The sequence below is a fragment of the Schistocerca cancellata genome, chromosome 6 (genome assembly GCF_023864275.1).
Source record: "Schistocerca cancellata isolate TAMUIC-IGC-003103 chromosome 6, iqSchCanc2.1, whole genome shotgun sequence".
Lineage (NCBI taxonomy): Eukaryota > Metazoa > Arthropoda > Insecta > Orthoptera > Acrididae > Schistocerca > Schistocerca cancellata.
In genome coordinates, this window is record NC_064631.1 from 128,743,637 (window position 1) to 128,770,676 (window position 27,040).

The window sequence follows — 27,040 nt, forward strand, 5'->3', positions numbered from 1 at the left end:
CAGCAAATTAGGGACACTGTTGCTCCTGGGGTATCGGCGAGGACCATTCGCAACCGTCTCCATGAAGCTGGGCTACGGTCCCGCACACCGTTAGGCCGTCTTCCGCTCACGCCCCAACATCGTGCAGCCCGCCTCCAGTGGTGTCGCGACAGGCGTGAATGGAGGGACGAATGGAGACGTGTCGTCTTCAGCGATGAGAGTCGCTTCTGCCTTGGTGCCAATGATGGTCGTATGCGTGTTTGGCGCCGTGCAGGTGAGCGCCACAATCAGGACTGCATACGACCGAGGCACACAGGGCCAACATCCGGCATCATGGTGTGGGGAGCGATCTCCTACACTGGCCGTACACCACTGGTGATCGTCGAGGGGACACTGAATAGTGCACGGTACATCCAAACCGTCATCGAACCCATCGTTCTACCATTCCTAGACCGGCAAGGGAACTTGCTGTTCCAACAGGACAATGCACGTCCGCATGTATCCCGTGCCACCCAACGTGCTCTAGAAGGTGTAAGTCAACTACCCTGGCCAGCAAGATCTCCGGATCTGTCCCCCATTGAGCATGTTTGGGACTGGATGAAGCGTCGTCTCACGCGGTCTGCACGTCCAGCACGAACGCGCAAGCCGTTCCACAGGACTACATCCAGCATCTCTACGATCGTCTCCATGGGAGAATAGCAGCCTGCATTGCTGCGAAAGGTGGATATACACTGTACTAGTGCCGACATTGTGCATGCTCTGTTGCCTGTGTCTATGTGCCTGTGGTTCTGTCAGTGTGATCATGTGATGTATCTGACCCCAGGAATGTGTCAATAAAGTTTCCCCTTCCTGGGACAATGAATTCACAGTGTTCTTATTTCAATTTCCAGGAGTGTATTTTCATGCATCAGCCCACTGTTGATAACTTGTTCAATTTAGACATGGCTCTAACTAGTACGATAGAGAGACTAGATAGATGGTGCCCATATGTTCAGGCAGTATACACCAACATCATTAACTGGCTTCACACATGTAGCATCCACATACATGATATAGAACATTGTTTTAGTATGTCTATAACACCAGTGTCCAAGTCTTGTCCTATTCCTGGAATAAGTGTTGAAAATGTCAAACTCAAATTTACTGACGGAATATGGGACTATTGTAATTCACCCACAACATTATAAGATATACATGTTGAATTTCAAGCATACAAGAAGCAGCTATTTTCCAAATACTGTACTCCTGCTGCACCGCTTAAAAACGAATGTACTGATTTTTTCTCATGCTGATCATATTTGTAAATATTTTAATAAATAAATATATTAATTTATAATATTAAATTAGTGATTGCGTGTTTTTTTATTTTTCAAGACAGAATGTCACCTACGTTAATCTATATGAGAGCCTTCCCTTTAAATATACCACCTGAAGTTCATTCTATTGTGTAGCCGTTATAGCTCAGTTGGTAGGGTGACTGCGCTATAGTGACTACTCACAAACACATATTTTTAATCATAGAAAAGCATATTCCACACCTTGACCTACCACAGTAGGTATCATGGCGGGCTGGGTGAAACACCCTCGCATCAAGGGCTTTGTTGTAGGTGACTGGTCCTGTGATGATGACCAAGACCAGCAGACCAACAAGAATGGACCACTCCTTCCTGACAGCTATAATTGTAGGTACATCCAGCTGTGGTAAGACAAATGTCCTCATGGCTCTGTTAACGCACATAGATGGAGTCCGCTTCGAGCACCTTTTCGTCTTCTCCAAAACACTCTTTCAGCCCAAGTACCAGTTACTGAAGAAAATATTAGACGGAGTAGACAGTGTAACGTACAGAGCCTTCAGTGAAAGCGACGACGTCCCCCAACCTGAAGAGGTAGAGCCTAACACTGCCTTAATATTTGACGATGTCGCTGTTGAAAAGCAAGGTCAATCCGTAAATATTTCTGCTTTGGCCGTCATATGGGTGTTGATGTATTTTATCTGAGACAGACGTATTCCAGGATCCCAAAACAGCTGGTGAAGGACAACGCAAACCTCATTATAGCATTCAAACAAGACAACCTAAATTTAAAACACATTTACCATGCTCACGAAGGGACCGACATGCCATACAATGAATTTGTAAAGATATGTGCTGATTGTTGGAACCACTCACAATACGGCTTTCTCGTTATTGATAAAACCCGTAAACTGAATGACGGTAGGTATAGCCGGAACTTCCAAGACTTTCTCCATATATAAACGTACGAAAATACCTAATCCCATCAGTTAACACTTCATCATGGAACAATTCGACGGCATGGCGGAAGCTCAGTCTGAGAGATTAGGTGTGCAAAGACAGATTGCCCGAATGTACACCGATATCAAATTTAAAAATCTTGAGTCTAGACTAGTTAAAGTTGCAAGGGAATTATAGGACACCCAGAAACTTCTTGCCATTAACCAAAACCGGATAGAGAACAGAATTAGCGCAACTGATGGCAAGATAGAATCCGAGGCCGTTGTTATTGAAGAAGGTGGTGAAGAAAAAAAGGAGAAGAAGAAGTACAACAAAGCATATATAAAACCACGTGATATTCAGAGCTCTGATTAGTATCCTTAGAGATGTCGACAAAGCATAAAGTCATTCAGGCGGGCAAAGCAGTTCAAGAGAAATTACGTTTGCCGAAGTTGGGACATATAGATCGCGAGCAAACACTAAACGAAACTTTTAAACCTGTTACCGAATCTATCGCCAAGATAACTTTGCATAGTAATGACCCAATCGCAGAATTCACCAACCAGTATCTGGCCGTTAAGATAGATAGAACATTTGGTGTCAGCAGGGCGAGAGCGTACATGCTAGGCTCTCAAACTATAACTTTATCCGATAGCACAATACGCATCGGGGATACAGAGTTTAAAAGAACATCTGGCTTAATGAACGTAATCTTCCTAAGGCCACCAAAAAACTTAAAATACTCTGCCGATGACCGCAAAATCTATCGGGAAATACTTAACTTGGCTGATCTGTACAAAAATCCCGACGGAACACTGAAAAAGCGTGTAAAGTCTAAATACACTACCATTATGCAACCATTACTCAATGAGCAAGCTAAAAGCTTCAGTGAGGGTGTAGACTTTCAGCATAAAGGAGTGATCAATCAAGTCCCGCAGCATATATATTACAATGACCCAGATGAACTAATAGACAGACTTCGACTGTTGATAGCTTCGACTGCTGCGGGCAATACAGCTCATTCGAATGAGGTTGTATCCATAATCTCCGAGCTTCGAGAGAGTAGTATCATCAAATAAGTATGGAGATCGTGGTTCGAGAAGTGCACAAGCCAGCATTCAAAACATACCCTCGTAAGCATGTCATGATTAAAGGGCTGGATGACCTGTGGCAAGCTGATCTTGTATATATGAATCGATATTCACCTCATAATAATGGATTTTAATGGTTATTGATACATACTCTAAATTCGCATGGGCATTACCTGTGAAAACGAAAACCAGTAAAGATGTTGCTGTGGTGTTTGTGCTTTCGCTGCAGACAGGAACGAATCGATGCCAGGGGAATCTTCAAACCAATCACGGTGGAGAGTTTTACAATGAACATTTAAAGACTGTCATGGAGCAGTATGGCATACACCACTACTCCATGTTTACCCACCTTAAAGCTAGTATCGTCGAGCGGTTGAACAGAACAGTCAAAGCTCAAATGTGAATGCAGTTTAACCTTCGCGGTTCGTACAAGTGGGTAGATATCCTCCCACAGATAATTGCAAAGTGTAATCGAACCAAACATAGTACAATAAAAATGAGACCGATCGATGTTCGCTATAATTTACTCATGGACACAGTATATTTCTGGATTAAAATGCTCGAGCCTCGCAAACAGAGGTTCAATATAGGCGACCTAGTACGTATTTCAAAACACAAGACAGCGTTCGAGAAATCGTACTTACCAAATTGGTCGGCTGAGATATTCACAGTATCCAAAGTGCAGCGAACCAACCTTGGACATATATCTTAAAGGACGGCAAGGGCGAAGAAATTGGTGGATGCTTTTACACGGAGGAATTGTAGAAGAGTTCTGAACCAGATCCATTTCTCATAGAGCGCGTGATACGACGTCGTGCGAATAGAGCACTGGTTAAATGGCTAGGATTTCCATCATCAGAAAACAATTGGATCGAAGGTGAAAAGTTAGTATATAACAGGGAGAGTAGACTTCTATCTCCTCAGTAGCATTCCATGCACTATAGGAGGCACATCATAATAAGAGGTGGAGGTGGTGTTATCGACAAGTTGCCTGTTGAATTGCACATTCCCGGATGTAATTTCTGTGGGCCTCGAACAAAGCTTCAGAAGCGCCTAGCACGTGATAAAGGTATTAACCTACTAGACGAAGTCTGCCTTGAGCACGACCTCGCATACGCAGCAAATAAGGATCTCCCAGCACGCCACGTCGCCGACCGGATATTAGCAGATAAAGCCAAGCAAATAAGGCGAAGAAAAGATCTCGGAATAGGCCAACGCGATGCTGCATTCGTGGTTGTTAAAACCATGCGTGGAAAAATTAAGTTGGGCTTGGGTGTGATGAATTTCAAACGAATTATGAAAGCAGCGCGAACAGCTTTGCGAGAGAAGAAGAACAGGAAGAAGAACAACATACCCGGTTGTTTGAAAAACTGTTTTCTCACTTCGATGTCGGCAGCTAAACGTGTGTTGAATGGTGGGAACAAGTGGAAAAACACGACTTCAATTAAACCACCTAGGGTCCTCCCACTACCAAAGACTTGGGGTGGAATTATCCCGTTCATCATTCCAGCCCTTGCAGCCCTGCCCGCTGTAGGTTTACTCACAGGCGGGGCCGCAGCTGTCGCCAAAACGATCAAAAACGCACAGAATGCACAAGCCCAACTATAGGAAGCCAGAAGACATAATCGCGCTATGGAGGGAGCAGCTATCGAAAAAGGCCTTTACTTGAAACCATACAGGAAAGGACTAAGTCTCTTCATAAATAAATAAAAAAAGTCCATTAGTGACCCTACCCGACCGAGCGCTTACGAATAAAGATCTAATTAAAATTCTTAAAGAAAAACTTCACATTCGTGGATTCCGCGGCGTCTTTGTGCGGAATACATTACCGAAGACCATGTGGTGGACTAATGTGTGCGGAACTGTAAATTTAGATGTTGCTGGCGGTCCAGTTACCCATTGGGTTGCGTATATTAAGAAAAGTCCAAATACAGTTTAGTGTTTCGATTCATTCGGCGATTTACAGCCGCCTGAAGAATTCCAACGCTACTTAACCAGCAAAAGACGCGTCTTCTACAATTTCCGGTGATATCAGGACTTTAACACATATCTGTGTGCCAGAATGAGATTTTCACTCTGCAGCGGAGTGTGCGCTGATATGAAACTTCCTGGCAGATTAAAACTGTGTGCCCGACCGAGACTCGAACTCGCGACCTTTGCCTTTCGCGGGCAAGTGCTCTACCAACTGAGCTACCGAAGCACGACTCACGCACGGTACTCACAGCTTTACTTCTGCCAGTACCTCGTCTCCTACCTTCCAAACTTTACAGAAGCTCTCCTGCGAACCTTGCAGAACTAGCACTCCTGAAAGAAAGGATATTGCGGAGACATGGCTTAGCCACAGCCTGGGGATGTTTCCAGAATGAGATTTTCACTCTGCAGCGGAGTGTGCGCTGATATGAAACTTCCTGGCAGATTAAAACTGTGTGCCCGACCGAGACTCGAACTCGGGACCTTTGCCTTTCGCGGGCAAGTGCTCTACCAACTGAGCTACCGAAGCACGACTCACGCCCGGTACTCACAGCTTTACTTCTGCCAGTACCTCGTCTCCTACCTTCCAAACTTTACAGAAGCTCTCCTGCGAAGGTCCCGAGTTCGAGTCTCGGTCGGGCACACAGTTTTAATCTGCCAGGAAGTTTCACATATCTGTGTGGTCATCTCTGCCTTATGTTCCTCATCACAGCGACGGCGAACCCCCCCTTAGAATGCGTCATCATCAGATCATGTGCGCGATATATAAAAGAACTGTCACTTAACACATGACCATCAGTTGATGTTTAGATGCAATGTCGTACACTCTGACTTCAAAAGAGCGAGGATCAGTATTACGCGCAAATTACTTTCCGACGATTGAATTAAGTGCAGAGGACTGGAGTATTGCACTGATTGGTCTAGAGACGTATAACAGCATTCCAAATATCACACATAGCAACAATAAACTGCATCTTGATATTGTCGGCCGGAAGGAGATTCTACAAATACAACCTGGTACCTACGATATTGATGATTTAAACGAACTCTTAAAACGGTCAGGAAAAGGTATTGAACTATGGGCAAACATTAATACCCTTAAATCTGAAATACGGACAGAGAGTGCTACGATCGATTTTACACAGAGACATTCAATCGGTCCACTGCTAGGTATTCGAAGGATCGTGTTTTGGTGAAGGACGGAAGTAAATTTTACGCATCAGATCGTGCTGTAGATACACTCCCAGTGAGTACAATCCACGTTGGGTGTAATATTGCCACAAACTCATACCTGAACGATAAATTGATTCACTCAATTTACGGATTCTTTCCTACAGTCGGCACAGGGTATAAAATAGTTCAAGCCCCCACAAACGCTATATATGTCCCAGTGGCTGTTCAGACACTGGGCTACCTTGAACTGCGTATTGTGGACCAGAATAATCAGCTTGTTAACTTTAGAGGAGAAGAGATCATTGTACGTCTGCATGTAAGGCCAGATGGGAATAAGGTATAAAGCTAGCACACCAGGCTCACAACCCGTCAGTGCAACGCAGAAGGGCAAGGTGATAACACGCCTTAATTAAGAATTCCTCATTTCAGCAGGTTTAAAACCGCAGAATGACGTCGCTCAACGTAACTCAGTCAGTAGAGTGTGATGACCGAATTATTCGTTATGAATACCACTCACACAAACCCTATGCTTCAAGCACATTTAACGAAAATGACGAAATTAGGATTGTTATCCAGCATCAAGACGCGGTAACACTGCCTAGCTAGAACTTCCTCTATCTGGACTACACATTTAAGAAAACTGACGGGGCTGCCGTAGAGCTCTCGAAGCTTACTCGAAATGCCGTAGCATTCCTGTTTCAAAAGATACGCTATGAACTCAACGGAAATGAAATAGATCGCACACACAATGTTGGTATTACATCAGCCCTTATGACGTACGTTTCAGCCTCACCCTCTGATTCAAACAGTTTGGAAAATGCTGGGTGGTTCATAGATGCTGCGGATGGGGAGGATGGACAAAGCCGATTTACCTTGTGCATGCCACTAAAAATGGTTAAGGGTTATTTTGAGGATATGCAGCGAATAATGATCAACGCTAAACAGGAACTTAATTTGGTGAGAAACGCAAGTGACGTGAATTCATTCTCTCAACCAGCTGCAGAGAATGTTCAAATCAAGATTAATAGCATATCATGGAAAATGCCTCACATCACTGTTGCCGACAAGGAGCGCTTGAAGCTCTTAAAAGTTCTGAATGCTAGCACCTACCTACCACTATATTTCCGAGCATGGGAGCGTTTTGAAAACCAAGTCCTACCTACAGCGTCCACACATACTTGGGCTATTAATACATCAGTGGACTTGGAAGCACCTCGATTCATCATGCGCGCATTTCAAACTCAAAGGCGTGGTAATGTATCAAAGGACTCAACAGAATTTGACCACTGCAAGTTAACTAACACCAGAATCTACTTGAATTCAGAATACTACCCATATGAGAATCTACATCTACAGTGGGACAGCTATGTATACAGTCTGGCATTTGACATGTATGCGGGATTCCGAGCATCTTACTATGAAGGTGTAGAAAATGAAGGATGCCTACTCAGCCCACAGAGATTCAAGAAGCTAGCGCCAATAATCGTGATTGACTGTTCAAAACAGAATGAGATAATTAAATTAGGACCCATAGATGAACGGATTGAATTTGAATCTTCAGCAAACTTCCCTGATCAGACTTCAGCATACGCTCTCGTTCTCCATTATCATCCCGTTAACTACTGTCCGCTCACTGGTGTAGTGCAATGAGTTGTATCAATTAATACGCACTCTGCTGACTCTAGCATAGATCACGATGTTACCCGAAGGTGTGAGGATCGTAGCTGACGTTCAAGGATTTTACTATGATGAGTGCAGGCATTTCATAATTTAAGACTTTGCATTAATGGCATTCACGCAGAGTGATGGAGTAATAGGAACATTTGTATCAAAAGTTGAAACCATTTAAAGACGTCAAGTGCAATAAGACAGTCAGAAGCGCGATGTGGCTAACAAAATTCTATCATAGGATTAAGAGGGATGACCCTGGCATCTCTTATAAACATTTGCTGCAAGTGCTGAGAGTATTTGGTCACAAGGAGACAATAATCTACGTTAAAGGCGATGAGAGAGTAACTGGCTTTGTCGAATCTTCAAATATGCGGCTATCCCGAACGTGGAATACTACGATTGTCCACCTATCCATCAACTTAGACAGGCAACGTGTGAAGAAGAAAAATATAGTTTTGTGTCTGCATGTGAAAACGTAAAATTACTTTTAAAATGGCTTACAAAACAAATAAATAATTTTTTCTCCATAAGAATTCTTGTTATTTTCTTTCTGTGACACCTACTTTCATAGAAGTAAGTTTATTGGTGATATTGTGCGTGAAGCGCATTCCACTGGAGCAGTCTGAGCCAGTTTACCTGCTTCCACCTCCCCGGCGCGGCGGTGAGTCAACCGTTGAAAGTGACAGGACCTGAAAGAGAGAGTGCTAGGGTCGGCTTCGTCAGATGCCCGCTGTTTAAAGTGAGAGGACCACAAGTGGCGGGGTCTGTTTCTGACTGGCGGATAAAGTGCAGCACGTGTCACTCAGATTTCATCTCTGTCTTTAAATCAGTAAAAACCTTACAGGTCTCTCTCTGTGCCAGTGCTACGTATATGGATCTTGATTGAAGGTGAAATAATAACAATCTCAGGCAATTTCTTTTTACATTAAAGTAGTTGAATTTATTATTCTATTCAGAGTTTTTTTAACATTGTTTGCGACATATCAGTTTACAGTAAAATGATTCACTTTTTATCACAACATATGAGTTTACAGATACATTATTTGCCTTCAAGTAAAAATATGAAAGTTCTGATCTTTGCAGATACGTGTTTTTACATTATCCATAAATATATAAGCATTGTGCAGAGATAACTGTATATATATCTATAAAACTAAAGCAAAGGTACTAGAACGTAATTATAGTATCTTACAAGGTAAATAATATCGCTAGTGAAGTTCCACCGGAAACACGTTTTTAACTAAAGGCAAACGTATTTTTAGTTCAAGATAGCGGCTCTAAAACATTTTTCACTAGCAATTTAAACTATATTTCATGGACGTAAGTGGCTCTAGACATTTTCCACTATAACAAGCAGGTGAACACATATTTCTCTGTATAAAGACTTTCTTCCACAGTCAAGAGAACACACACACACACACACACACACACATATATATATATATATATATATATATATATATATATATAAAGAATTTAATTGGTGGAACTCACATTCTTAAAAACCTAGTTCTGACTGGATGGCTAGCAACAGGTGTAACACACAACTACTAAGATCAAAGCAAATACGAACTATGAAAATTGTATTTTCTTGTTCTTCTATTTGATTATAAGAGTTGTAAAATTTTTGTCTGCTTTCAGTCATATAGCCATTGAGTAGTAATAGTTGCGAAAAAATATACAAATATATATAAACGATTTTTAAAAAAAATATTTTATTTTAGTTTTTTTCTGTTTTTTATGATTTTTTGTTTTCTTTGATAGAATAAATAATATTTACACACATGCACACTTAACATAGGCTCGCACACGTTTACACACACTCAGACATACATGGAAGTACGCAAGCTGATACACACTACAAAACACTCTCATCCAGTATTTACACTATGATAAGGCAGACACGCTCGCCATCTCTCTCTCTCTCTCTCTCTCTCTCTCTCTCTCCCTCTCCCTCTCAATCAGAGTCACCCACCGCTTCTCTTGCTACAAGTGAGTGGTGTGAGTATGGGCGAGATTCAATGCCGTCATCACAGATGGCAATTTATCGTCATGAGGCGGCAGATCAATTTTAAACTGGAGCACAATGTACACCTCATGCGCTATCGATCGAATACTAGTTTGCCGGACCATATGCGACGGCAGCAGCTCAGCACCGCGAACACCACCATGTAGGCACTGCAAATAGTCTTCGATAGACAGAGCCCGTGATGCCATCCGACGGACCCCCTTAGCCCATCTCTGAGCGCGACCTTCCAATGTGAGACATGCATACATCCCGGACCAAAGACCTACAAACTCCACAATCGGCAATCCATTCGACTCGTCTTTCACGAGACTGACAATCTTCTGGTTTTGTGGAACAATACCATAAGGATTATCAGCCGCATAAGAAGACATGTCTAATTCATTGGCGTGGTACCTAATTACTTCATATGGACTGCAGTTATTCACCCAATAGATGAAACTATCTGTATCCGTATAAAGTAATTTAGGATCTGCGAAATGAGTTTTCGCGAACTCATAATGAAAGCGGTACATGTGGAGTTTGGATAGGTCTAGTATGCACATCACAAATAGATAGACTTCGTAAACTCTACTGCAGTTTTAGCCATCTACACAGCAACAAAGTTCTTATTGGAAATGGTGACCTGTTTAAAATTTGGTGTGGCAATGCATTTTCGTACGCCATAACGCCCATCCCATTGCGCTATAATAAAAATTTCACGTCGTTACCTCAAATCCTCCATAGTTTTACCGAAAATTGAATCATTCATTAATTTATAAAAATCTTTCTCCGAGTCACACGACGCGGAAGTTCTATGTCTCGTATTCAGAACGATAGACTCCTTCAACCAGGGGGACTGCTTGAAGGAGATGCCCCGGGTGATTTTAATCAGCTCCATACCCAAACTGAGGCATTGCTGGAGGGTAAGATAGTGAATGATGTACCTCTGCTTGTCCCCCAGCGTTGTCATCAGTTTCAGTGTGGAACCTCCTTGTGGAACTAGTTGCTCTGACACAGCAGCAAATCGGCATGTGCGTCATGCAGACTAATAGGGTATTTGAGTTGTGCCTCCACAACATACCCTACATCAGAATCGGCGGCCATACCCCCCCCCTCCCCCCGATTTTTCCACCTAATCCCTTGCAGTCATCTTCGGACAGCCACGTAAACTTGCCAATGGGCAGCCATTGCATCATAGCGTGTCCGTATAAGTTATTCACATTGAGATACAATATATAACTTGAATCAAGGGATGCGTTAAACCTGTCAGTCATCCGTGGGTTATTTGCTTTCGCGTGTCTATGAATACATTGGTAGAGGCCCCCACTGATTCCTCGCTCGAAGAGAAGAAGCATGTCAGGATCGGTCAATAATTCAATACTACTCTTCGTTTTCTTGAACATCGTGTCCCAAGACAACCCAGGTGCCGTGTAATAAAAGGCAGGGTCCTTCTCGAAAACGTCCGCAAACAAGCGCATCTCTATGTCCATGTAAAGACGTGCGTACTCTCCTAAATTAGAAATACTGAATTCCCGCCGGACATTCACGGCATGCTCATACTCTGCATTCGTTATGGTGTCGCCTGTGAGATTACTGGAGAATGCAGTTATGTTGGGTAGCCTGGTTTCGTCGAGTTTGGCCATACTATTCACATACTCGTATGGAGAAACCCCTTTCCTAGTTACAAGTGGCAGCTCGAGTGATATGCATATCCGCCGGAGGTAGAGTTTCAACAAGTTTCTGTAGTGGTGCCTGCATAAAACGCAGGGTATCGAGAAAGCGCAGCGTAATTCCTGGTGTCATTCATTTGGAGATTGATATATACTTCTCGACGCTCTCAGGTAGGACACTGACCTGATTTTTCTCCCAACCGAAATCTGCCAAGTGCTCAACTAGAAAATGAGCATCATACCCACTTAAATTATGAAAGAAAACTGGTATATGCCTAGGTAATTGGTACTTCAAATTGCACGCATTGTGAGCTGCGAAAAGGAATTTCCCTGTAAGACGACAGTAGTCCCTTTGAGATGTTTCCGCTTTTGTGTCCAACGGGCACCCCGCAAATATGACACTCGGTGGCGTTATTATACAAATCTTCATTCTCCTTCGATTTGGTCATTGGAACGTCGACGCTCTACAGCTTATCAAATTCCAGTGAAACTTTTTCAAGCTCAGAGAGCAACCAAATTGAGGGATTATCCCCGACGTAAGATTTGTATCGGTTAAGGTTGGTGTCATATGACGATACAATTTGGTACGCTGCGACATACAGTATGTATTTTTCTGTAAAGATGGTGTGGGAGGTCGTAGGGTCACCCTCACAGCAGGTCACAGGAGCGAGGAGGCACTCAAAGTCAGCATACACTGCAAATGGTCATCGCTCATGGTGGTGAGCATTCCTAAACTTTATGAATTTGTTTTCCTGGGTAGGCATAATAACATGTATTGCATCCTTCTTGGAGGTACAGTCTACTAGAAGCGTAGCTAATAACTGTTCAGAGGAGAAATAATTGAGACACCTTAAACAAATATGTTTTACATTATGACCAGCTGATAGTTGGGAGGAAAGGAGTTGGGACATGTCCTTGATCTCGACATAGTGATAATTGTCACGTTCAGAAAAGAGAAGCATATTTACATGCAGCTCTCGCTCACTGGAAAATTTTGAGAAATGGAGGGGGCCGACTACGATATGCTTGTCTTACCCGTCTGACTTGCTTTTCTTCTCCAGGCCATAAACGTGTACCGATATTCCGGTATTTTGTGCCTCGAATTTAGGTATGTCCTGGATCTTGACGGGGAGCTCAATACCATTGAAGTTACAACAGAAATGAATATTATCACCTACATGGTATGTACTCGGACGTTCAGGATGATCTCTTCTATCGTAATTCCTCTCACAAGACAGGAATGACCAGGCAAAACAAGCCTGATCTTTTTCATTTTGGACATTGAGGCATGCCTGCTTTTTAGCTATATCTTTAGGGAGCTTGATATAGCTGGACCCTCCATTTAACGGATCATGGACGTGCATATGGACATCCAGGTGTAGAATTTGGCTGAGTGCCTTAGCAGAGCTGTTGACTTCCATCTCGGAAAACCGGCCCAATATGACACTCAAGATGGATTTATGAAACCACTCGGCGATTGATGTGCTCCGCGTTATCACGCCATTAACCCCCGCAAAGATAATGGATGCTGGTCTCTCCATCACCAGACTGATCTTTGAGGGGGTGCGATAACTCAATGCAGAGCACTGCACTGTACTTCACGGTGGGATAACACGGATTATCAACTACCTTGAGAAGCTCGGTTTCTAGGACAGGGAGACATGTGTTTAAAAACCCAACTGGATCACAGTACCTCCCCCCCCCCCCTCCCCAGCCGGGTTTTCGATACTAGTGGCGGAGATTCGCTCCTCAAAGGCGTCGGCAATCGCCGAGTACTGTAACTGCAGTATGGTGCCATCGACCTGATCTACAGGGCTATTACATTTGATTGAAGCGATTTCACAGCTCTACAATAACTTTATTATTTGAGATATTTTCAAAATGCTTTGCACACACATACAAAAACTCAAGAAGTTTTTTTAGGCATTCACAAATGTTCGATATGTGCCCCTTTAGTGATTCGGCAGAATCAAGCCGATAATCAAGTTCCTCCAACACTCGGCGCAGCATGTCCCCATCAATGAGTTCGAAAGCAAAGTTGATGCGAGCTCGCAGTTCTGGCACGTTTCTTGGTAGAGGAGGTTTAAACACTGAATCTTTCACATAATCCCACAGAAAGAAATCGCATGGGGTTAAGTCGGGAGAGCGTGGAGGCCATGACATGAATTGCTGATCATGATCTCCACCACGACCGATCCATCGGTTTTCCTATCTCCTGTTTAAAAAATGCCGAACATCATGATGGAAGTGCGGTGGAGCACCATCCTGTTGAAAGATGAAGTCGGCGCTGTCGGTCTCCAGTTGTGGCATGAGCCCATTTTCCGCGGGCTACGCATGAAACTTGCCCGCACGCGTTCAACCGTTTCTTCGCTCACTGCAGGCCGACGCGTTGATTTCCCCTTACAGAGGCATCCAGAAGCTTTAAACTGTGCATACCATCGCCGAATGAAGTTAGCAGTTGGTGGATCTTTGTTGAACTTCGTCCTGAAGTGTCGTTGGTCTGTTATGACTGACTGATGTGAGTGCATTTCAAGCACGACATACGCTTTCTCGGCTCCTGTCGCCATTTTGTCTCACTGCGCTCTCGAGCGCTCTGACGGCAGAAACCTGAAGTGCGGCTTCAGCTTTATGAATTTTTCTACGTATCTGTAGTGTGTCGTGACCATATGTCAATGAATGGAGCTACAGTGAATTTATGAAATCGCTTCAATCATTTGTCATAGCCCTGTACTTGACTAAAAGGGTGGGTTAGAGAACTGCCATTAGCCACAGGATGATCACAAATACTATTACTGCTAATAATACTGGGGGTCCAGCCGGTGGATGACGGTATTGGCGATGGTGCGTCATCATCATTTAATGGAGTACGCGTGTTGGTGCACAAACCTACCACTGGCCGTGTCGTGGACAGTCAACTTGCGGAGGCGAAGGAGTCGAGGAGAGACCAGCGGAGCAGCCAGGCTGTGGCGAGGGACCCCTGGCAGTGCTGCTACCCACTTGTTGGGACACCCAAGGATTGTTTGGGCTGCCGCAGCCTGCCGCGCTGCAGTGATCAGCGCGATGCAAGGTGGGGCGTGTCTTCGCCCACCCCCGAGCCCCGCGCATGCAACTGCCGGTCATGGAACACAGGTAATGCCGTGTGATATACCTGTAACATAAAGATAAGTTTAATGACCTGGATTTAAAAGAGAGATAGATAATAATAATTATTATAACAGTAAATAATGGTAATTATTTTGGACTAATGATGAAAACTATTCACCTTCTCCGATCTCATTCCATGTCTTCAGCAGCTCATTGTCGCATTCGACAAGCCCCTCATGCCAGTCAGACATGTCCAGTTCGTCTTCGTCTAAAGTTATTACTGTGCGTGGCTCCATCGCTCTGCGTGGAATTAGGATGATCTAGAAACAAAATATATGTTAAGGCTAGATCAATACACTAGGAAGAAGGGTGTACATTAAAAGAACAAGAAGAAAAAATTATTTAATTTTTTAGCGAGTATGATTTTTATTATTATTAGAGATGTAATTACATTCACGACGAGCTCTCTCCATTTCGAGTTGGCGATCAAGCTCTTCTAGCGCTCGACCGATGTAATCTAGAAAGATGGAATATAACGAGTATAACGTAAAGTAAAAAATGATGTTTGTAGACGAAGTTTGGTGATATAGAAATGAGAGGACGAAGGCAGATACAGAAAAATGAAATCTTTATAGAGAGCGAGTATAATACACACACACATACACACACACATCACATTGACAGTGGCTTTATATAGAGCTATCTAAAATAGATGTAGCAGTCGTACACGGAGTTAAAGGGTAGAGTAATCAGACCATTGAAAAAATGTACTTACCAGCTAATGGAACTTGTTCAGGACAAGGCTGATTGTCGCCACCTGCTCGCTCCTCAGACTCGGGGATAAAGTCCACGACTGCAGCCATAAGAATGAGATATATAAACAGTAACCAGAATATATAAGATATAAAGGAACAATGATAATGAAAAATAAGAATTAATTACTTACTCGATAATGGTGAATAGTGGAGTCTAAGTCTCTTCGCAGCAGCAGACTCCTGGCTGTTGAATCTCTTCATTTTAACAGCAACAAGGCAGACACACAAACGCAAAATATGGAAGGCAACTGACGAGTGAGAAAGATGCCCGGGGGGGGGGGGGGGGGTGACTCCTTATATAAGTGTGATGACGTAGTATCACATGATCTTCGGATGTACGAATGGCTGTTGAGAATTCTGCGGGAGTGGTGAATGAGTTCACTAGCGCCCCTAGTAGCTGAAATCTAAACTAGTCAGATGGTTCCAGGACATGGTGGAGGGCTGAGCATTTTATAATTTATAAAATTATAGACAAGTATTTCATAGTATCAGTGAATATCTTATTTAGATTAGAGAGAGGATGATAGTGAGATCATTATGTGTGTGTTAGGATGAATGATTTATAAATATTATTATTATTATTATCTAAATGTATGTTATATAGGCGTAATTCGAGGTTGATGGTATTGAGAATGGTGCTGAAGGAAATGTTTTTGGAGATGAATATTGTTAGCTATTTTTTTATTGGTGAGGAGTTTATGGTAGGGAGCGAATATACACTCCTGGAAATGGAAAAAAGAACACATTGACACCGGTGTGTCAGACCCACCATACTTGCTCCGGACACTGCGAGAGGGCTGTACAAGCAATGATCACACGCACGGCACAGCGGACACACCAGGAACCGCGGTGTTGGCCGTCGAATGGCGCTAGCTGCGCAGCATTTGTGCACCGCCGCCGTCAGTGTCAGCCAGTTTGCCGTGGCATACGGAGCTCCATCGCAGTCTTTAACACTGGTAGCATGCCGCGACAGCGTGGACGTGAACCGTATGTGCAGTTGACGGACTTTGAGCGAGGGCGTATAGTGGGCATGCGGGAGGCCGGTGGACGTACCGCCGAATTGCTCAACACGTGGGGCGTGAGGTCTCCACAATACATCGATGTTGTCGCCAGTAGTTGGCGGAAGGTGCACGTGCCCGTCGACCTGGGACCGGACCGCAGCGACGCACGGATGCACGCCAAGACCGTAGGATCCTACGCAGTGCCGTAGGGGACCGCACCGCCACTTCCCTGCAAATTAGGGACACTGTTGCTCCTGGGGTATCGGCGAGGACCATTCGCAACCGTCTCCATGAAGCTGGACTACGGTCCCGCACACCGTTAGGCCGTCTTCCGCTCACGCCCCAACATCGTGCAGCCCGCCTCCAGTGGTGTCGCGACAGGCGTGAATGGAGGGACGAATGGAGACGTGTCGTCTTCAGCGATGAGAGTCGCTTCTGCCTTGGTGCCAATGATGGTCGTATGCGTGTTTGGCGCCGTACAGGTGAGCGCCACAATCAGGACTGCATACGACCGAGGCACACAGGGCCAACACCCGGCATCATGGTGTGGGGAGCGATCTCCTACACTGGCCGTACACCACTGGTGATCGTCGAGGGGACACTGAATAGTGCACGGTACATCCAAATCGTCATCGAACACATCGTTCTACCATTCCTAGACCGGCAAGGGTACTTGCTGTTCCAACAGGACAATGCACGTCCGCGTGTATCCCGTGCCACCCAACGTGCTCTAGAAGGTGTAAGTCAACTACCCTGGCCAGTAAGATCTCCGGATCTGTCCCCCATTGAGCATGTTTGGGACTGGATGAAGCGTCGTCTCACGCGGTCTGCACGTCCAGCACGAACGCTGGTCCAACTGAGGCGCCAGGTGGAAATGGCATGGCAAGCCGTTCCACAGGACTACATCCAGCATCTCTACGATCGTCTCCATGGGAGAATAGCAGCCTGCATTGCTGCGAAAGGTGGATATACACTGTACTAGTGCCGACATTGTGCATGCTCTGTTGCCTGTGTCTTTGTGCCTGTGGTTCTGTCAGTGTGATCATGTGATGTATCTGACCCCAGGAATGTGTCAATAAAGTTTCCCCTTCCTGGGACAATGAATTCACGGTGTTCTTATTTCAATTTCCAGGAGTGTATTTGAATGAATAAAGTGGGGGTTAAGTATTTGTTGGACCATATAGAATTTGATTGAGTTCGTAGGTGTGTGAGTTGAGAAGTTTGCATGGAGCGTATGATGGCTGCTGCATGTGCGCGTGATATCGACTTGTTATTTTTTTTGTTTGAGTTGAGAGCTTCGTGTTAAATTGACTTGCGGAGGTACGTGTCTTCACTGGAGCGACGGTTCACGTATACGTGTGTGTTCTGGCGAAGATCTTGGAATAGGTAATCGGAGCATGTGGGGTGAATAATGAAAATCGGGTGAGCAGTTATTGAGAGCGTTCTTTGTCCCACAGAGTCACATGGTCTATCGCGCATTGTGATATCAAGCAAGCTTCCCACTCGGTAGCAAACAATCCAGTTCGAGCGTGTTGGTTCCTTTCTATCGGGGAGGGAATTCCAAAAATGTATGGGGCGGGATCGTAGTTTGCGCTCCATCATCACACATGCAGGTGACGCCTTGAAGTCGCGGGCATGTGGCTTGAGAGTGGTTTGGACAAAGCAAGCGTGTCATTTCCTGTCTGGAGGTGATGGGATATTCCGAACTTTACGACAGAAACAGATTTTTGCGGGTCACATGATAGGACTTTGCAAACATCTCAGAGCATTGGGTGACATAGTATGGGTAGGTTCCAAACTGTCCAGAAAAACAACTCTTGCGCAAGACATATACTTTGTCCGGCACGTGGTCGACAGGTTCCATCCTGTCCAGCATTAAGTGCTCACGGCCGCGCTCCGCGAAAACATGTTTAAGTAGGAGGACTCTGCGGCACCGGCGGGGCAGCGCACGCCATCCCGGCGACCGGAACCCCCAACCGCCCGGGAGCAGCGGCGGGCTAACGGTGACCGGGGAAGCCTCCTCTACAGGCGACGAGATGAACTAAGTCAGTCGGAGCGTAGACCTCGTGCCAAGTGCACAGGGTGTTGCGGCGATCTCGAGGATGTGTACTAAGTCAGTTGGTGGCACACCTGCACGACCGTAATACCTGAAATAAAGAGTCCTTTTCCCACCTTGTGACTTAGCTTAGTACAAGTGAGGAGATTTTAATAATGTAGCGCAGGAAGCATAAGTGATTACGAAAATTGGAACTTGGTGGACTTAGGTTAGTGGACGTAGCCCAGTTGGCCATCTTTGATCACGTAATGGGGGTGGGGCAGATATCAAATAACCGACTTGGACACGTACATGATATAAACAAAAATAATAATAAAGAGAAGCCCGCCATTATCCTGTTGGAATTCAAACTTCCTGCCATTTTTTCTTCTGGAGGCTTAGGTTAGTGGACATAGCACAATTGGTCTATTTTGCCGCCCAAAATTCAAAATTCCCGCCATTTTTTCTCGAGGGTTCGGTTAGTGGACGTAGCACAATTTGCCTATTTTCCCGCCAAAATCCGCCATCTAGGATGACGTCATGCGCTGTTGCCAAGTCTACATGCCGCCATCTTGGATGACGTCATCGCCGCCATCTTGAACAAATTTGCCAACAATGGAAAGTGGGGCCTGTAACGGTACTTGAATTATGTAACCATTATGGTACCTCACCTGAACCTCTCGATACAAGTAATATTCTACAGTGCTTCTGCAAAGTAGTTGGCATATTTCTGAGACAACATTCAGATTTCATTTCATTTGGGATACATCCATATGTTTATATTGCAATGATATTATTCTTATATGTATTCTTTCGTTTGCTACTATGATCTTTGACGTACTTGTAACTCTGATTTTTGGGCGCGTAAGCGGTTATTAGTTAGTTGTTATGTTGTTACAGAGTCGGACCTTGAGAAAGTCAAGTCGTCGACGTCATGTTGGAAAGACGAATATTGTCGTCAGCTTATAAAATGTGAGGTTTAACAGTGACTGTGAGGAAGATGTTTTCAAGTATGTTTTGTATTGTGAAGTGATGTTTGTGTGTCACGTGATATTATAATTAAAAGGAACTGTAAATTACGGAGTGCTGACTATTTTTTTACATCATCATTGTACAGCAAAAGTGTAATCTTCAAGGATGGTTTGTGAAGCGCATCTACAAAACTTTTGAATATAGCAGTATAAAACCTAGGCCTCTTTGCATCCGAGCTTGGAATCATAACCACCTAGATTTTCAACGATTGATCCATGATTTTACGACGAGACCAGCGTGGGAAACACAAAAAGATGAGTGCATTGTTTTTTGATTATTACATGAAATGACTTTATTAACTGTGCTCTAATGACACCTGCCACATAATATGACTTTTGTTGCCCGAAAATGCAGTATTTAGCAGCGTGAGCAACACCACAATCGTTATTAAATGCTGACCTTTGTTGTGGTGGGGTTGTTAGAGGCCGCACGAAGGTTGCCCTACTACTGAGGAGGAGATGGACAGAGAGGGAGGACGAGTTGATTGATTTAGTAGGCTTGAAGGGGATTATATGGTATATTAAATTACAGCAAAGCATAGAAAAACTTATTAATAATGTCACAATAACTCATTTTATCTTGTGCAGCTCGTGGCATGAACACAGTTAAATTCCGATTTCATTATACCATTAATTCGTGTAGCGCAACGCGTGACACATTCCACATATATCGCAATAGTTAACTCTAATACACGAAGCAAAGAAAATACTTAATATTAAACTTCACAAGCAATCTGCCCTACCTGCTCTTAATGCTGAAAAATATGTGAATGTTGTCACAGAAGAAGCTGAGCAGCACCGTGGTGGAATATTTATGATACTAAACTGTTGCATGGAGGATCGTGAATTGAAAACTCACCTTGGCTGCATGTTTTTCATTTCTATATTCGGTTCGAGTACATTCTAAAAGTATCCACAAATGGCAAGAATGTTCTGTAGCTGTATATATACTGCATGTGTTGTGGCAGGAGGCAGTTCGCTCCGCGCCCTTATATGTGCAAGTGCTGCATAAACCTTCGTTAAGTGATGTTAGTGTTCGTCATTCATGTAATTACACCTTCTTCTACTTGACATTATTCTGGTGGAGGCGCTGGGTATTGGAACCTGTAATAGCGTACATTATCGACGACAGAGTGGCTCCCATCAGGTCACTATAGAGCCGGCGTTTACGTGGCGAGAAACACAAGTTCGAGCAATATTCAACAGATCGCAACCTACCGGAGACAGAAGAAGAAGAGGACGTAACGATGGCAGCAAGTGTGTGCCACCACATGAGACATCCTTCCGTTTTCTCTGGTGAAGCTGGCCAAGATCCAAACAAGTGGCTGAACGTATATGAGCGTATAGCCAAAATTGACAAATGGGATGACACCGTGAGTTTGGCTAACGTATGTTTCTACTTGGAGGGCACTGTCAAACAATATTAAGAGAACAACGAGGACAAGTTCACAAGCTGCGCAGATATTTCGGCAAGACACAACGACAGAAGTGCAAGGCTTAAGATAAATTAAAGTTCAGGGCACAACATCCAGGAGAAACTACAGTATCCTACATTCAAGACCTCTTGGAGCTGCGTAAAATACTGGATCCTAAAATGATGGAGGAAGATAAGGCTGCACATCTCATGAAGGGTGTTGCTGAGGACCTGTAGCAAGCCCTAATCCTGAATCAGGTTTCGACAGCAGACGACTTCATAATTTTGTGCCAGTATATCGAGACAATGCATCAAAAAGGAATTACAAGCAAGAAGTTTGAAAGCTTCCAAACGTGGTATTGATGACTGTGATGGAAGAAGCAACCGATTCCACAAGTGTTCTTCGTCTGATAGTGAGAGCGGAATTTCAGAGGGGACTTGGACTGCACGGCGAGCAATAAACCTAGACGGTTCGTCATAGGGAAGGAAGGGGAACAGACATTGAACCGAATCTCTCGTCCTTCATTGCCCCTTAAAACGGTGAAAAAGTCGAGACCCAGGTGGAGTTAAGTTCCTACAATGCCGCATGAGGAACCTGTTTGGGCACCGAGGATGACTGTCGTCTGGAGGACGCAGGAAAATCAACCAGTATGCTTCCATTGCGGACGATCGGTGGTGGTGGTTAGTGTTTAACGTCCCGTCGACAACGAGGTCATTAGAGACGGAGCGCAAGCTCGGGTTAGGGAAGGATTGGGAAGGAAATCGGCCGTGACCTTTCAAAGGAACCATCCCGGCATTTGCCTGAAACGATTTAGAGAAATCACGGAAACCTAAATCAGGATGGCCGGAGACGGGATTGAACCGTCGTCCTCCCGAATGCGAGTCCAGTGTGCTAACCACTGCGCCACCTCGGTGACGCTTTATTGTCGGGAAAGGAGGCGGATATTTGATGACGCTCGCGCCTGAAGACAGCAGACCTATCTTAGCAGACGTCAACTCCAGGATGACGAAGATGAAGAAGGAGATGTGGGTGCAGGACGACGTAGGTCACCATCGTCGCGACCTAGCCGCTGGAGAGGACGCTCCCCAACACGTCTATCAAGGTCTCCATCGCCGAAGAGAAAAACCCTCCGCCTTTGATAACTACAAAAATGATAGGAAACTACGTCGATATTCTCGTGGATGGCCGACCAGCCCAAGCTCTTGTGGACTCTGGAGCATCATATTCAGTCATTTCGGGAAGTTCCGTCGCCAGTTGCAGAAAACCGTATTCGTCGACAGCAAAACATCTCTGCTGAAGGTAGCTAATGAGAAATATGTGAATCCTCCAGGAAAATTTGTCATTCGTGTGGGTATAAGTGGCCATACACAGCCCTTAGAATTCATCGTCTTACAACAGTATAGTCATGACGTCATTCTCGGATTTGACTTTTTGAAAGCTTCTCAGACAATTATACATTGTTGTTGCCCAAAGATTACGCTAGAAGCGAAGAGATACTGTGCACAGGAAGATGCGCATCCGAGTGTGTAGAGACTATGTGCTGGATGAAGTGATCATTCCTGCATTCAGCGTTAGAAAGGTAACTGTCACGTGTCATGCCATGCATCAACCCTAGGATCTTGCAGTGGAATGTCAGAGAAGAATAACTTGATCATACCAGCCTCGTCGTCTAGTTTAAGAACGGATACGGTGGACTGTGGATAGTTAACTGTCGCCGAGAACCTCAGATCCTTGCAAGGCGCATGTTCATAGCAAACGCTGAGCCGTTAATTAAAGAACAGCTGATATGTCGAGTCTGTGGACGAAACTAGCGCTACCACTACGAGACAAGATCTTCTAGCTCGACTATCACCAGATCTCACTAAGGAACAGCAGAAGAATCTACTTGCCAATCTTCAAGAGTTCTCTGAATGCTTAAATCCACAGGTGAAAAGTATTTGAGACAAATCGACGGTGAAGCACCGGATTAGAACTGGAGACCATCAAAAATAAGCCAGAGACATACCGTGTGTCAGCAATGGAACGTCGAATAACTCGCGACACGGTAGAGAAAGTGATGATGAATGACATCATTCAGCTTTCGCAGAGCCCATGTTCGTCACCAGTGGTGATCGTCGGGAAGAAGGATGGCAGTTGGCGCTTTTGTGATGATTACAGGATGCTTAATAAGATGACTAAATAGGACGTTTACCCTCTTCCACGAATTGACGATACACTAGATTGTTTGAAGGGGGCTAAGTTTTTCTCGACATGTACTCGGGATACTGGCAAATCGAAGTAGATGAGGCTGATAGTGAGAAAACCGCATTCATGACACCTGAGGGCCTGTATGAGTTTAAGGTAATGCCGTTTGGTTTGTGTAATGCACCAGCAACTTTTGAACGGATGATGGATAATCTTCTACGTAACCTGAAGTGGACGATATGCCTTTGTTATTTAGATGACATTATAGTGTTCCCAGAGACATTCGATGAATATATAAAAAGACTGAGGTCCATTCTTAAGTGTCTCCAACAAGGCGGACTGAAACTTAATCCAAAAAAGTGTCTCTTTGGAGCAAAAGAAATCAAAATACTTTGACACATTGTGTCAAACGAAGGTGTGAGGCTAGAACCAGAAAATATAAGATCTATAACGGAATTTCCTATTCCTGAAAGTATTATAGATGTGAGAAGCATCCTCGGATTATGTTCTTATTACCGTCGTTTTATCAAAGACTTTTGTATCGAAGCCAGGCCACTCCAAGAGTTGTTAAATGCTGATGCTAAATTTATCAGTGGTGGGGCTCATCATGATTTTTTCGATGTGCTGCTAAAAGCTCTGACGACTGACCCTGTACTTGGTCCGTATGATGGGACAGCACCTACAGAACTACACAGACGCCAGTGTGTATGGGATCGGTACTGATCTGGTGCAAATTTCGGATGGAAAAGAGAATGTTATAGCCTATGCTTCTAGGACACTTACAAAAGCCGAGAGAAACTATTCAACCACAGAAAGAGAATGTCTTGCTGTGATCTGGGCCATGTGAAAATTTCGACAGTATCTCTATGGAAGGCCATTCACAGTTGTTACAGCCTATCATTAACTTTGTTGGCCGACAGGTCTTAAGGATCCAACAGGACGACTCGTCAGGTGGGCACTACGTCTTCAAGAGTATTACATAACCATAGTGTACAAAAGTGGAAGAAAACACCTAGATGCCGACTGTCTCCCAAGAAAACGTGTGCAAGACGATGAAGTCTTTGACTTTGATGAAGATAGTTACTGTTTCGCTGCACTCCAGGATCTCTCTGCTGAGCAGAAGAAGGACGCCAAGATATCTCAAATTATGCTTGCCTTATATCGGTCAGAGGATGTGAAAAGTCAATTTAAGGTAGTTAATGGATTACTTTGTAAGAAAAACTTTGATCCATTTGGAGAGAGATGGCTGCCAGTCATTCTTAAACACATGAACTTAGATGATCTACAGAAATTCCATGACACATCAGAGGCCGGACATTTAGGATTTATTAAGACCTACGATAGAATCCTCAAGATGTTTTTCTGGCCAGGTTTATTTAGGAATGTCCATCACTATGTGTCGCACTGTCGAGAGTGCCAGAGGAAAAGGCAGTTCCTCAGGAACCACCTGACCGACTCATACCAATTCCACCAGCCGAAACGCCTTTCCAGTCTGTTGGGATTGACCTCCTCGGACGATTTCCAACGTCTGCTAATGGAAATAGATGGATTATTGCTTGCACTGATTATCTGACATGCCATGCCATTACAATAGCCGTGAAAACAGCCGAAGCATCCGAGGTAGCCAAATTCATCGTGAAAGACATTGTATGGGCGTGAGGTCACTACGACGTGGACGCGACTACATCGGACGGTGTTAACCAGAGCTGAGGAAGCTTGGTAGTTAGCTCGACTCCGTACGCTGCAGGCTCAAGAAAACGATCACCAAAGGTATGACGCGAGCCACCGCCCTGTTGTCTATCACCCTGGTGACCTCGTCTGGACCTTCACTCCTGTTCGGAAGGTTGGTCTCTCTGAGAAGCTCCTCAGGCGCTACTTTGGACCTTATAAGGCTGTAAGACAGTTGTCTGTTGTTACTTATGAAGAATTCGACGCCGATGCAAGACGACGAAACATCAGAGATAGGGTCCACGTCCTTCGAATGAAGCCCTATAAGGATCCTGCAACCCAGGCTAAATTCGAAGCTCCAGCGCTGTTAGCTTAAGGAGGGGTCAATGTCACAACAGGAGCTAAGTAGCACCGTGATGTAGTGGTTATGATACTAAACTGTTGCATGGAGGGTCGTGAGGTGAAAACTCACCTTGGGTGTACAATTTTATATTCTGTATTCGGTTCGAGTACAATCTAGAAGTATCCACAAATGCCAAGAATCATTGCACTCGTATGTGCTGTAACTGTATATATACTGTATGTGTTCTGGCAGGAGGCAGTTCGCTTCGCGCTCTTGTATGTGCAGGTGCTGAATAAACCTTCATTAAGTGAAGTTAGTGTTCGACATTCATCTGATCACACCTTCTTCTACGTGACAATATAAATCGCTGCCAAGAAACAATGACGAAAATGTAAGTGATGTGTGTTCATCTCATAGTTTGCATATATCATGCTTTTATATAGGGCGTTTTCTGTACACCTTCGACTGCGGCATCTTTCATTCTGTCATGTACTTTTGACCCTAAATGAAGGCCATTATTCTGGCTGTTCATAAGCCTATTGATAAATTTTAATACAGTGTTTATTTAGTTCTGCAAAATATGAATTGGATGAGTAGGTGCTACGATATAATGTTCAAGGTACAATATTTTCTTAAATCTACAAAGGCGAAAGAAAAATGGTTAAGTAGTGTCATAATCAAATAGTGAATTCCATAACGAAATAGAGCACAAAATAGAGCAAAACTGAAACATAGCAACCTTATAAAATACAAAGAATAGTAAAGGAACAGTGAAAACGTCATATGTTAGCATAAGTTTCAGAAAAACTGTCGTATTGACAGTACATTTGCTCAGAGTACAGTGATAGTAAATTGGACTAGTATAACATCAGAATATTGAAGTATTACATGGCAACAGTAAAGACAAAATAACATCAGATATAAATGAACTTAAGGTATACAATAGGGCATCAAAGATAAGTGAACAAATGGTAGATACAGGTTACATACATAAGGACACAAATTGTTATCATGAAAAAACCTGTTTAAGTTACAGTTTGCTGTGGTCATATCACGCAAGGGATGTGATCGGCTGGACACGTGTCAAAACAAATGCTGTGTCTATCAGTTGTGGATTTCAATGACATGCGTATTGAAACGGAAAAAGGCGCAGAGCCTAAACTACAGTAAGTGAACCGGCATGCAATCTTCTCCCAACCTGGCACGTTACAAGGAAATAAAATATGGGAAAATAAAGGACGCGTGAAAACAAGGTACCAATAGAATATATATCAGCGTGGGAGATCTATCAGTTAAAAATAATCTGTGTGGTATTATATTATTACGTACACTCATACGTAAATCAGAATAACTATATATGAAAGCTTGTAATACAAATACGAACATCTGCCAAAATTAGGCATGTATCTATCATAGTTCCTGAAAAGTAGCAAAACCAAAAAATTATAAAATGCTGAGAGGTGTTAAAAATACGTATATAAATAGCAGTCGTGTGATGTCTTCAGAATGCTAGACGTCGAACTGAAGAAATAATTTATGTCGTCAAAATTGCTGCATATCGGTAGTGTAATTAGGGTAGCTAGTTACAAAGACATTTCGTAGAATAAATGCAATAAAATTTTCTTCTAAAATTCTTGCTGCTGAAATAAGCCTGCGTATAATTTCGTTCA